Below are 14,801 nucleotides of genomic sequence, written 5' to 3'. Positions count from 1 at the left end.
CACTGTTCACTCATATATACACATTAAACAGTGTGTCCTATGCTAATGACATGTTTCAAAACGGTATATCATTCTTACAACATGGGCGAAGTCATCCTAAGTCTATTATGCAGTTGAGTTGGAATTTGTAAGTTCTTAAGGTCACCTACCCTGGAAGCACATTAAGTCCAAAGACTTATTGTCCCCGTTTAAACTTACACATAAACAACAGAAAATGGCAAAGAAAAAAGCAAAATACATCATGTTTAATATAGAAAAGCTAAAAAAGTTGTATTTTACAGTAGATGAAACACGATCATCAGTGTGGTTAATCTATGGGTTGATCTCCCTTCCCACAACAACATTCCAATTCACCTCATATTTGAGTTTTTTTCCAGTTGTCAGGTTTGAACAGTTAGTAGATAGTTACATCCATGAGTGTGGAAGCAGCCCTTTGAATTTAAATGTATGAGTGGTGAAAAGGAGGTTTTTCTCAGCGGAAGCAAATGTGAAACTTCTGAAGGTCATTCAATGATTTGTAAACAGGTGGCGTGCATGGCATCTGCAATGTGTCAGTCGTTAACTTAGCTTGCTACTGGAAGGGTATTCCTATCTCTGTTCTCCAAGCATTTTTTTAGTTACTCTCAAATAGAAGTTACTTGATGCTGAGTGTTCAAGGCTAGTGTGCGTTGAGAGCAGGTGTCACATATGTTATTTCTGTTTCTCAAATAGTGATCTATTGTGAAAATGTACTTTTCTTTCCCATCCAAGAGATAAAAGTAGTAGATGTTTAGCCTCACAGTGTTACTTATTATGTCAGTGTCTGCAAGCTGAGCAGACTAAAGGATTATTGTTTCCAAAAAAACATGGGGTGCTCACATCTTCCCGCAAGACATATGACTTGCAAGTGGCAAGGTCATCTGCTGAGATTCAGTCCCTTTTAAATACAAACTTTGCAAAACACTTTGGTGAATTGGCGAGCGACATTTTGAATGCATCTAAAACTGCAGAGATTGCACAGTTTATAAGGCTGTGTGATCTGGATTAGTAATTAGATTCCAGACTGTCTTTGAAGACATACCTTCAGCCATTCGCTCTTTTTTTTCAAGTGTTTCTGGAGGTTTCCTGCTTGTCTTGGCATTAACTGGTGATATCTTACTGCTGTTATTTTAAATTCACAATGGCTGCCCCCTCTCAATCAGGAGGAGTGATGGCGCTCCTACTAGCTCAGCTGTGTCGGGAACTCGTGATGCAGTTATTTGGAGCTGCACCACTGGAAGTACATGATAAAGACTGGTCATTGTCATTTCAGGCAGTATTCTACTGTGTTCAGCCATTTTTCTGTTGCTTATTGCGCTCTTTCGAGCGTGCCCTGGATGAGTGTCTTGCTTGCAACAAGTACTTTCTGTGGACATAAATCTGCTGATGTTCTCGATGAGGGTTCATTGCCGGACTTGTCCTATGAGATTGTGGTTGCTATGTGACTCCTCCTATAAGCCAACATCCATGGATCAAGCCGCTTTGGCTCCTGGTGCGCTGACATCTAGCACGGTATGGAAGGCTGCCTTCTCAGCTATGGTTTTGGTTGACTAAGGACCATGTGTGCTCCTTTAGACTTTCCTATGAGGCTCCCGTGGTTCTATCAATTATTTTAAGGGCTATGCACACAGGGACCTGACATTAGTTGGGGTGGTCAGTTGTATGTTAGTTGTATTGTAATTATTTTTAAGAGAACTCTCTGTTTTGTTTTCTTACTGATTTGATTTGAGTTTTTCATAATTTTGCATTGCTTCCACAGACTGCTGTGATTCCTGACAAACTGATTCTTGTGGATTGAAGCTTTTGAGGGCTGCTCACTTCCTTGTTAACAAGGGGGTGTTTAGGTATTGCTCTAGCTGTTGGTAGATGCTATTTAATGGCCATGCACACGAGGATGCGCCATAGTTGGGGTGGTCTGCTATATATTACTTGTTTTTTTGAAGAATTCCCTGTTTTGTACTGTTTGCTTACTGATTTGATTTATGGTTTTTAAATTTTGCATTGCTTTCCCGGTCTACTATGGTTCGTGTCGAAAATGATTGCTACGTAGGGAAGCTTTTGAGGGCTGCTCACTTCCTTGTTGACAAGTGGGATGTTTAGTTAAAGTTCCAGCTATTGCTAGACTCTATTTAAGAGCCATGCATACATGGACGTGTCATTAGTTGGAGCAGTGCTCTATACGTTAGTTGTGCTATAATCATTTATGTGAGAACTCTCTGTTTTTTTTTGTTTACTTCCTGATTTGATTTGTGGGTTTTAAATTTTGCATTGCTAACCCAGTCCACTGCAGTTCCTGTCGAAACAATTTTCGTGGAGGGAAGCTTTTGAGGGCTGCACACTTCCTGGTTAACAAAGGAGACATTTAGTTAGCGTTTTAGCAGTTGCCAGATGCTATTTAAGTGACATACACACATGGACTCGCCATTAGTTGGGGCGGTCCATTGTGTGTTAGTTGTACTATAATCATTTTTGAGAGGACTCTCTGATTTCTTTTTTTACTTACTGGTTTGATTTTGGGTTTTAAAATTTTGCATTGCTTCTCCGGTCTGCTGCGGCTCCTCATGAACTGATTGTTCTGGAGGGAAGCTTTTGAGGGCTACACACTTCCTTGTTGATGAGGGGAATGTTTAGTTTGTTAGATGCTATTTAAGGGCCATGCACACGCAGCCGCGCAGTTGACATGTGCAGCGGGCATGCTGCCAGCACACCAAAGGCAAGCCCATCTGCGCCTGTCTGTGTCTGGACTGCGCCCAGAACCTGAACCCCTAGACCTGTTACATTAGAAATGGCCAGAGTCATTAAATACTCTAGAAATGTCCTACTGGGACTTCAACATGGGTGTGTTTCTGCCTCACATATGGCTCATGACTTTACTGACTTGTACAATTATTGTTAGTGCCATTTTAAGACTTGTGGTTACGTAATCTGTTATCAGCATATTGCGGTCCTGCCTAAGCTCAAGGATGATGCCAATTGTAAATGTGTGGGAGCGGAAAGGTCAATCAATGCCTACAAGCTTAGTAGATATTTTATTAATGCTAGGTCGTTGGTAAAGCATAAAGTGGTATTTGCGGATGTTTTTACCTCTCGTAATCTGCATCTGGTTGTTGTTGCCGAGACGTGGGCCAATGAGGCTTCTGGCCCAGATCTTGTTGACACTGTGCCCTCTACTGATGAAGAATGTTATGACAATTCTAGGAGACTTCAACTTCCATCTTGAAGAACTAGCCAGTAAAGACTCACTAGCACTTATTGAGTCCCTCTCAGGAATGGGGCTGTCTCAATTAGTATCAGCCCCTACACATGAGAGGGGTCACTCACTAGATGGCATGTTCTCTAATGACCCTTGAGTATTGTTTCAGTCAGTCCTTACCCATAGCTGGTGCGATCATGGGGCGGTTGGTTTTTCGCTCACTCTCACCCCTTCACTTAGAAACTGTCACCTAATTAGAAATAAGCTAGGAAGGAGAAACTGGAAGAGAGTATCCTCTGAAGTTCTGACCAAGACATTAGAAAGTATGCTACTTGAGTTCTTAGAAGATGTAGCTAAAGGGGCAGTGGAGTTTTCAGCCTGACTAGATGATGCTGCTAATAGGTTTACTCCTATTAGGGACTCCAAACAGGGAAGGTCTACCCCCTCATATCCTTTGTTTAATGAATGTCTGAGAAATCTTGCACAGGCCTGCCGCTGCCAAGAGCATTTCAGGAGAAAAAAAACTTAAAGATCAATAAAAACAGGTATATAAGAGAAAAATAAGGGAATATAAGCTAGGAGAAGTCCACTTACTGATTTCTGAAAATAGAAGCCACTCCATCCTCTAGAGAGCTCCTTAAGGTGGTACAACACCTCTCTACCCTTCCATCAGCTGGTGAATCAGAGGGCCTACAAGTTTTATGTGATCAACTCGCCACCTTTTTCCAAAGTAAAATTACTGTAATTTATGAGGGACTGGAGTCTGCTAAAGGTAGAAATAACTACAGCCTTCAAAGGACTAAAGGGATCTTGGTGTCAGAATTGTTTGAGCCTCAGCGACCTGGGATTTGAGTTGAAGTTACTAATGGTATTTCCACCAACTAACCCCGATAAAATGAAGCAATATATTCTCAACTCAAAGTCAGGCTCCCCCCTGGAATCATGTGATCCATCTATTTTGCATAATGTAGCTGGCACTGTAGCACATCCTCTCATGACCTTGATGAATAAAGTTATTAATGGAGACTGCTACTCGCAATATTGGAAGGAAGCTGTTATTAAGTCTCTTTTAAAAAAGCCTAATCTAGACAACAAGGTTTATACAAACTACAGTCTAATCTTTCTACTTCCACTGCCGGCCAAGATCCTTGAGAAACATCTGAATGACCATCCGATGAAGGTTGTGGAGAACAGGGGTGGCTGGACAATTCACTGTTCAGATTCCATAAAAACATATGGTACCAAATCTTCCTTGGTCTCTGCCACTGACTGCATTAGATGGCTGGTGGATGAGGGTCAAGGTGCAGCTCTGGTTCTTCTTGACCTGTCTGCGGATTTTGATACCATCTCCCCTTCATTATTGATTAAATGTCTCAATAATTTAGGTATTACAGATCAGACATAGGCCTTCCTCACTAACTGTATTCAGAGAGTAGTGCTGAACCAGTTTAATTCAGATATTTTTTCCCTACCTTTTTGTGTGCCACAAGGTTCCACTTGGAGCCCAAAACCTTTTAATCTGTATCTGTCTCCTCTCACAGCCATCATTCAGATCTTCAGGCTGAATATAATATCATATGCAGATGATACCCAAATTATTGTATCAATCCCTTGGAATCTGGGCAACACTTCATATAATTTCTCCCAATGCATGTCAGTTGTGGCTGCTTGGATGGAATGTCATTTGCTTAAGCTCAAAGGGGATAAAATTGAGATGCTGCTTTTGGCACACAAACCTCAATCTGGAATGGTAGATGGTGGCCAGATTCCTTTGGTCCTCCTCCAACTCCCACTGACGTGGTAAAAAACCCTTGGGGTTATCCTAGATACTGAACTTTCCTTGAGAGGTCAGGTGAATTGTATAGTGGCAACTTGCTTCTGACTTATCAGGAGGTAAAGGAACATATTTCAATTTCTTTCCATACCAGCATGGACACAGGTTGCAGTAGCTTTAGTCATGTCTAGATTAGACTACTATATCTCCCTTTACCTGGAGTGTACATCTGGCACTGTAGCAGTGCTGCAGAGAGTACAGAATGCACTGGCCAGAACCCTGCTGGATATGTCAAATAGCCAGTCAGCCTCTGCTGGATTGGGGCGAGTTGAATTGGCTTTCTGTCAGGAAACGCATCATGTTCAAGGCCATCTGCTTTGTGCACAAGATGCTTTACCGTCATAGTCCTGCTGGATTCCAGAATATGTTCAGGTTTTATAGACAGACAGAAACCTCCGCTCTATCTGTTCTATCTTGTTCTTCTTGCCTAGAGTTTATATGAAGAGATAGGGAGACAGAGCCTTTTCAATTGCAGCAGACACACTTTGGAATGTGCTCCCTCAGTCCTTGACTGTGACTGCCAAAATAGAGGCACTTAAGACCTGGCTTTACACCTAATAGTATTTTTTTGCTTTGTGTGGTGTTTTTATGACACTACATTGCTGGTGGTTGACCCCTACTATAACGCCTTGATGCTCTCGTATAAATGCTGCATTCTATAAATTTACATCTCACAAAATGTAGCTGTAATTTCAAAAGTACAGATTATAAACTTTAAACTGCAACTTTTGAAAGGAAATGGCCAAAAGTAGTGACTCAAGAACTAAAATCCAATTCATTGATGAAGTTTGATTTTTCATAAACATTTAGACGAAATAACTTTTTAAAAGGTACCATTTCCCTGCCTAAAGCTCCTGGAGGCTATTGTTCCTGATGGCACCTGTCGGCCAGTGATTGGCTTTAATGAGGATTGACAACTGCTCCCAAATCAGCGACAATAGCTGACTCCTGATGTCACGATGGATTGGGATAGAGTGTGATAGATATCAGATCAAGAAGAGTACAAAGGATGGGTTAAGGAACTTCCTTGATTTGAAAGGGACAGAGGTGAATCCTACTAATTTATGGTTTAGTGTAAGGGAAAGCTAACAACAGGATAGTATTTGTTTTTAGGCACAGGGTAGCCAGTTGAGCCCCATTAGTGGGAGAGGGAGCTGGTTCAAGAACCAGTTTGTGGTAGCCAATAGGGAGGCTACAGCTCATTACCTTAAGCACATACCTGACTTGCTAACACACTCCTATCAGGGACAGTAGCCTGTACCATCTTGGATTTCCCTTAGGATGGTGCAATATGGGATGTTTTGTAGTAATTAAAGCAGGATGTACTACTGCAAAAGTAGGAGGGTTGCCCAGTAATGCTTTTCTCATTTGTAAGGGAGTGTCCAGGATTCACCCCACCTACTGGCTAGTGAAACTTACAAAGCTTGCACCTCACCAACAATTTTTCAGGCGGTTTTTGGGACCTAAGGGAAATCTTTAGAATAACTGCACCTGCTGTTTGAAACATGTAAGGAGAACTTAAGGAACCTAACTGCTCCCACTTGTACCTAGGAAAAATAACCCAGTTGGTTGACCTCCTGTGTGGCTTCTGAAATACCAAAAGTCACTAGAGTCCATCTTCCTGAAGTGCTTATCTGACCAGATGTAGCTAGACTTGGACCGAACCCTTCTGGTGGTCTATGTTGGAGTGAGTCCTGGCCCCTAAGTGCTATATCTGAGGTCCTGGGACCCATGGCTGTATCTAATTGGGCATCTCTACTCCTTGTTTGGAAATATCACCAGACAGGTTGTGAAGAAACAGTTATGTAAGTATGTAGAAAACAATCTGTTACTGAATCCTGCTTAATCAGGCTTGAGGAAAGGGCTAACTGTGAAGGAAGTACTTGTCAAGGTAACAGAAGACATCCAAGACATGCTTGATGAACGATGCACCACAGCACTGGTCCTACTCAATCTGTCAGCTGAATGTGATATGAATGTGCATAACATAAGGCTATAGAGGTTAACAGACACAGGGTTTACAGGAAAAGTGTTGAAATCCTTTACATCCTTTTTAGCAGATCTAAAACAGTTGGTGAGTTTCAGGTGAGTTTCACTCACCACCAAAATTAATTTGAACAGAAGTACCACAGGGCTCAGCCATGAGCCCCACATCATTCAGTGTTTAAGTGCTCCCTCGTTCAATTATCATGTGCAAAGGTTTTACGCATATGGAGGGGATACCAAGATCACACTCAGATTAGATGGAAACCCAAACCATTTTCACTGCATAAAGGGCAGATGACAGATTGGATAAAGAACAAAAGCCTTATCCTTAATGGTGAAGAAATTAAAGTAGGTATACTTAATCCTTTTGGTGACAGTATTGGTGATCAACTAAACTAGGACCCCCAACTCTTGTCAGTAAAGTAAGAAATCTCATCTTCAATTTCAATTTATCATTTAAACCACAAATCCTTAAACTTACCTCCAACTGCAAGAGCCTGCAGAAGATCATTTAAAACTGCTCACCCTCTGCTACCTCGTACCTCCAGAATTACAGTGATCTAGGCCTTATCCCTTTCTGTACTAATGCAATTCTTCACTTGTTGGTCTACCCATGTATTTGATACATAGACCTCAGACAGTACAAAGGGGAAAGCTAGAATAGTTCCCAGTCTGAATCATCAAACATCTATTTCAAATCACAATTTAATTGGCGTCCAGTGACAAACAGAAGCCTATTTAAGGCATTCTGCCTGTATCATGAGACACTCTACAGCAAAAGGAAGGATATCTACATATCCCCTTCCTTCCCCTGTTTTACACTCAGCAGAACACTGAGGTCAGCAACCTAAAATCTGATTGCAGTACCTTGAAATAAGAAACAGGATGGGTGGAACATCACTTTTGTGATAACAGCCAGACGCATGGGACTCAAGGCCATTAGAGCTCAGGACACAAACTACCTCTCCATGTTCCGTAAACAGTTGAAGACCTAGCTAGTTAATCCAAAAGTATAAGATTACTCTTTTAGTCTGCCATATGTTTAGAGTTTTATCTCCCAAGATCTAGTAATTGGCTAAATGATAGCACCTAGAGACGTTGTTTAGAGGTCATGGTTCACCACTGTAAAATTGATATATTCATTCAATATTCATTTCTAAAATTTTTGAAAAACTGCAGGACTTAGAAAACAATCTGACTTTCAGCCAGTACAGGACCAGGACAAACCTCCCAAGTCAATGCCGCCAAGGCGTGACTTCTCTGGGTTGATGAGACAGGCTTTTCTGGCTTGGTGCTTCTCCTCTTGAGAAGCAAATCCATTTTGGGGGGGCCTCAGTGAGAAGGTATCCAGCTTTGTGGAACTCACTGTCAAATACAGCCTGTAACCTTCTCCCACAGCAAGATTCTGAGGTATGAAAAGGACCCCTCCTAACTTATTATGACAGATGGCCTGTCTTTCCACCGGAGTGGTGAAGTAAATTACTCCAAGCCCATGGTGGATGGGCCGTCCATCAAATATCCACTAGACAGATGATCATTGATAATATATTGGCAGCAATCACAAAAATGGCGGTTCCTGACAATCCATTTCACTGTTTAGTGCTGGGCATGAAGCAGCCCTAAACAGCTTTTTTTTTATTTTCAAAAAGAAAATCACAAAATTAGATTTCGTTTTAAAAAAATTAAAAAATGTAACAACAATCCTTATTAGCATTTCACTTTCCTTCACTGGGTTTGCCTGGCGGAGAGGGACAGTGAAAAAACTGGTTATATGTCTGCCCATCCTGATTGGGTGGGTGGACATATAGCCATTTTTCTGTCAGGCTGGCAGAGAGGTTTGGCTATGGTGGTAATGCAGTAGTCATTGCTGTAGCTAAACCTATGATCCACCCACATTTACATTAGACAGAAGGACAATTACGTTGGGGGTATGGCTACTCCATCACCATTGTGACAGAGCATCCTTACCGGCAACCTATAAATCAGGCTGTTAGAATGAATGTAGAAATCTTGATCAGGTGAAGTTGTGAAAAGAATCAGACCAGAGAGAGGACTTTCTTGGGTATGAGATTCCATCAAATGCACAACATCCACAGAGAAGACTACCAAATTCATGGAACACTTGCACTTCAAGCTGTAAATCTCTGAAAACTACACCCTGAATGGAACCTTAACCTACCCACCCCCGGACCATGAGCCACCTTTACCAACCTCATCACTGTCTTCATTGCTCTGCTCACCATCGATCCCAGAGCCTACATTCTCCTCGCTTAACACAACTTTCACCTGAACTACTGAAACAACCCCTTCTGCACAGCACTCCTCTAAAGCTTGAGCAGCATCACACAATAGCTTCGACTACAACTTCACCACAAGACTCACATGGACCGACAAGTCCATCATCTACTTCCTCTTCCATCAAGTCTAAACCACTACCCTGTTCAGCATTTCAAGCTGCGCCACAGCTGGACAAAATCACAGAAGACTGGCGCAGTGGCCTCAACACAGATACATTTAGCCCAACATACAACCTCTAAAATGACAACAACTTCAACAACTAGATTGAGGACTGTGAAGACTCCCTCACACCCATCAAACTCACAAGCATAGTAGATCAAACAAGCAGGCCACCTCGTACATGTAAGACGTTTGAGACACCAGAAAACACTGTAAGCAGCTAGAAAGGAAATAAAAAGCCAGTCATGATACCACCAACAGAACTACCTACAAGGCTGCACTCAGATGCTATCACAGCTAAAAAGAGATACAAAGAAAAAAAGTGCTAGTGGACTTCATCAAAGGAAGCTCCAACAGATGATAGAGAATCTTCTCAATCATTAAGGATTTCATCTCTCCCTCAGCCACTGTCAACAACATCTCTGTCACCAAACAACTTGGCGACAACCCATCCAAATTCTTCCACAGCAAAATCGCAAACATCTACAGCAACTTTCCTCACCAACCCTACCTCAGTGAATTCATCGCTAACCTGCCCACTTCAACCACGAAGGCCACCTGACTGAAAGGTAACCTTTGTCAGAAAAATGACACAGCAGCAATCATGTGGCCCATTCACTTGGCGGCCACAAAGGACCCATGCCCCCACCAAATGGGAACATCACACATCAGCACCACCTTGACCCATATTATCAACACCTCTATCATGTCCACCACTTTCCTGGATAAATGGAAACTTGCAGAAATCATCACCTTCCTCAAGAAGCCCACAGAAGACTCAAATCAACTGTGCAACCTATGACCCATCTCACTGCTCCCTTATCGAGCCAAAGTGATTGAGAAGGCCATCAACAAGCAATCAAATCAACCTCAACTTCACCATCATCTCGACAACACTCAATCAGGATTCAGAAGAAAAAAAACATAGTACTGAAACAGCACTCAAACATTGCACCCATTGACAACATTCAAATCATCCTGGACCAAGGAGAGATAGTGTCCCTGATCCTGCTTGACTTCTCCATGGCCTTCAACACAGTCTCCCACAACACCCTCATCAGAAGACTCCACAGGATTGGAATACAAGGTCCTGCAAATGGATCTGTTCCTTCCTCATGAGAAGAACCCAAAGGGCTACACTGCCACCCCACATCAGAGACCAAGAAATTGATATGCTGAGTCCCACAGGGATCATCCCTCAGCCCCACCCTTTTCAACATATACATGACACAACTCGCCAAAATCATCCAATCACAGGACATCACCATCTCTCACTCACATACACACTCATTCTCGTATAACCCCCAAGACATGGAATGACCTCCTTCAACACATCAGTGCCTCCTCCTCGCTTCTTGAGTTTCACAAGAAGCTGAAGAATGACTTTGTAGAAGCACCTTGGGAACCAAACACCTACCCAAGTGTCTGGATACCCTCTTGAGTGATTAGTCCACTATATAAATCAACGTAGAACATACCATAATATAACATCTTATAACATAACATGATATTTGAACCTCTACCACCAAAACCAACAACTTTACAGGACCCAGTCCAATGGCAAACTCATTTAGAGATTACTTCCTTGGATACCACCTGCAATTTAGACCCACTGAGGGATATTGATTTTCATTTCAGAGACAAAGTTCTGAGGTAAAATCCTTTACCAGGATGAACCTGCTTTTTGAACCTGACCCAAGATCCACTGTGATCAGCCTTAAGTTGCACCTAGGTCTTGGTCACTCACAAACAGTGCTACTGATTGAAACTTTACTTTTTTCTTGGTGTCGTTTTCTCTTACGACTCTATAAAGATATTTCTGTTTTATCCTATTGTATTCGTGTCATGTTAGTGTCATTTTCCTGTTATATTTTACTCCAATTGTAGAAATTGGAATGGGATATTTATTGTGTTGTGTTTTTGACTTTTTAAATGTGGTACGTCTAAATATTTTATACTTTTTCTTCATGTTAAGCATGTATGTCCCGTGCCATAGCCTTCAGGTTTAATTTATTGAAATCTTTGCCAGAATCTAACAGGTTACTAGCTTTATTATTTGTGGTGAACAACTATCTGCCTCAATTAATAATTCACTTTCCCACTTTATTTCACACACTCAATAAATAGGATGTGTAGCATTTTGTGGTCACACAAGCCCTAGTGCAGCACTGAAACATGAACAGAAATCAGAACTGATACCACAGCTATTCAATTGCCTCCTCTCAGCCTAAACATCTTAGGTTTTACTGACAAGGTTATTGAGACTCCATACATGTTCCTTTCTTATAAGTTAATATGTATATTTTCCTCCCACCTTTGGTCCTTTACACATTCTTTTCATGACATCAGCTTTGGGTAATTTCTCAGGTTTGCAATATATTTACCATAATATTTCTTCCCTATGTAAAATCTATTTGATATAAAACAATCCCATTTGCTTGATTCTTTTCATACATTGTTTTCAAATGCCAAAATGGGTCCAGTCTCTGTCCAAATGTGTCTCTGCTGTACAGAGATTTGGCATGCTGTCAGGTCTGGTTTGGAATGAATAAAAAGATCACAAACAAATACACATTTTTCGTACTCTCATACAATTAATGTTGCAAGGTTGTATCAATTTATGGTAGTAGTAGCATTTGTTTTGCCACTAGCATCAACTAACTACATATCATGCAGTGACACTTTTTCCGCTAGATTGTGGAGATTTTAGTGTAATTAAATTAAAGCTAGCTAATCTGCTTAATTATGTCAGACCTAAAACACTAACACTAAAATTACCTAAACTTTCATCCTGCAGTTAATGCTCAAGCAATAACCTTTGTTAGAGAGAAATGTTTTAGGAAGTTATTTTTCCAGCTCCGAAAACCTAATTGAAGTCAAGAATCAAAATAGTAAAATTCTTAAATGAGTTAGTAAAAGGAAATATAATGTTTTGAGTAAAACAATGCCAAAATAATACAAATAAATTACACAGATCAGGAGTCTTGAGTGTGTTTAGAGAATCAAAGGAGAGGTCTGCAGCTGCAGTGGGAGGCCATTCCATGTCTTCGCTGCAAGGTAGGAGAAGGAGCATCCTCCACTCATGCTACACCAACAAAAGTGACCACTTCTGTGGAAAGAATCACTCCCCTATCCCTGATTGGCTATTGTCCTTCCATCCAAGATGGAGGAAAATTAGGGATGGTGCATGCCAGGTGGGGCTACTCCTCCTACCCTTTGTTTGAGCTTCCTATTAGTGCTCCCACCAAAAGTGGGTGTTTGCACAGGGGCTACCCTCTGCTGCTAGCAGCAGACCTGGGGGTCAAGTTTCAAAGGCAGGTAGCCTCTTTGAAGCACCAGGGCAGTGCACATTCCTGAGGGAGGGGTTGTTGGCACCTCCAACTAGGAAGGGATTTGTTCTACAAACCAGAAAGACCGATCTGTCCCCCAAGGTTTGTAGATTGGATCTCTGGAGGTGGCAGGCTGGATAGAACCAATCAGCAAACATGCCAGGGTAGTTAGCTTTTGCAGGGGGCACCTATAAGGTAACCCTGGACACAATGGGATAAATCCAATACTGTTACCAGTTTGGATTTATCATTCTGAGTTGTTTGATACCAAACAACCCAGGGTTCAGACTGTCCATCATGTCGCTGGGAAACTTGCATTGACCCCTGTTCAGCACATGTATTAAAATGGCTGCTCTGTTCACACACTATGTCCCAGGTTTGGCAAGGACACAATGGGGGCATATTTCTTATGCAGCTATGCCCTCACATACATTACGGTGCACCCTGCCTTGGGGCAGGAAGGCCTGCCCGAGGGGTGTCTTATCCATAGTGTATGCAGTGTATGTTGGACAGGGCACACAGGCAGTGTGCCATGTCGGGTTTGTGTTTTAGGCTTACACCAGGACACCCAGCCTGCAATGGCAGTATTGGGTGCATCTGGATGCATTACCACAACCAGTGCTGCTGTCCTCAGGGGTCTATCCTTAGGGACTTATAGTGGTAGCTAAAGGTATATCCAATTGTGCCAATGCATCAGAACAGTTTTAGGGAAAGAGCTCTGGCCCAGGGAACCTGGTTAGCAGGGCCCTGGACACTATAATTTCTAGGCCACATCATACATTAGACAAAAAGTGGGGGCTAACTATGTCAAAAAGAGGCCTTTTCTCACAGTGTACTAGCTGACCTGTTTCTGAATCTCCTGTGGTTGCTGTCTTTGATGGAGTGATGCTGTCTGTGCAGTTCATGATCCAGGTATTGAAATTCCTGACACTCTGGTGAAGATATGTGATGTGTCGGTATTGGTGCATTTGAGAACATTAGTTCATTGGGTCTAGCAGCCATGGGGAGCATTCTGCTGAGTGTGGAGGGTGAAGTTAAAATGGAGCATGTAGTGGTCAGTCCAGCTAAGCTCAGTGACATGGCTGTACTTGACACAATTGCTGGAGGTGAATATGGAGTCCAGTTTGTGTCCTACGGTGTGGTGGGGTCATGAACGAGGTGGGTGAGTCCTACATTGTTCATACCTTTGAGGGGGTTGGCAATGTTGATGTTGATGTGATCAGCGGGGTGGATATTGAAGTCTCTGAGGAATAGGAAGTCATTGAAGTTAAAGTTGAGGGGTGCGATTATGTCAGTGATGGAGTTGAAGAAGCTGGGGTGCGGTCCAGGGAGCTGGTAGCTGAGGGTGCCTCTGATGGTTGACTTGCCATCAATTTGGAGCCTGAAGTTCATGTGTTCCATGATTTGGGTGGTGTTGTCCATGATGGTAGTGCACTGGATGGTCTCTTTTTAGATTATGAAAATTCTTCCTCTTGCTTGTTGATGCTATCCTGGAGGGTGATCTTGTATCCATTGGGTACTGCCTTGGCGATGTTGGAGTAGGATGAGGGATTGAGTCAAGTCTCAGCAAAATAGACAACATTGGGTGCAAGTGAGGAGATCAGGTCCCACAGCCCAGTAGCCTGTTTGCACAGTGAGCGCATGTTGAGGAGGATGCACATGAGCTAGTAGTGGGGCAATGCTGCAGTGTGGAAGGAAGTCTGAGCAGTACTGGGTGGTGTGTTCACAGTTGTGCTGTGACAGGTGATATTGCAGTGGGTGCAGGTGAAAGGGCCTATCATAGTATGGGGGAAGTTTTGGCAACAAAGTTGGCTAAGGGGTCTGGGGTTCAAGACATGGATGTCGGCCGTGAAGTAGCTGTGGGGGGGGCATAGAGCCAGGGTTCCTGGTGCTGGGTATGGTCCAGGCATAGACAAGTCCAGAAAAGCTTGCTTTTGACACTCCATCTTACCAGCAGTGCACCCACTGTGTGTAGTCGTGCTTC

Source organism: Pleurodeles waltl, chromosome 2_1 (assembly GCF_031143425.1).
Source record: "Pleurodeles waltl isolate 20211129_DDA chromosome 2_1, aPleWal1.hap1.20221129, whole genome shotgun sequence".
Lineage (NCBI taxonomy): Eukaryota > Metazoa > Chordata > Amphibia > Caudata > Salamandridae > Pleurodeles > Pleurodeles waltl.
The sequence above is the reverse complement of the archived record's forward strand: the minus strand, read 5'-3'. Positions refer to the sequence as shown.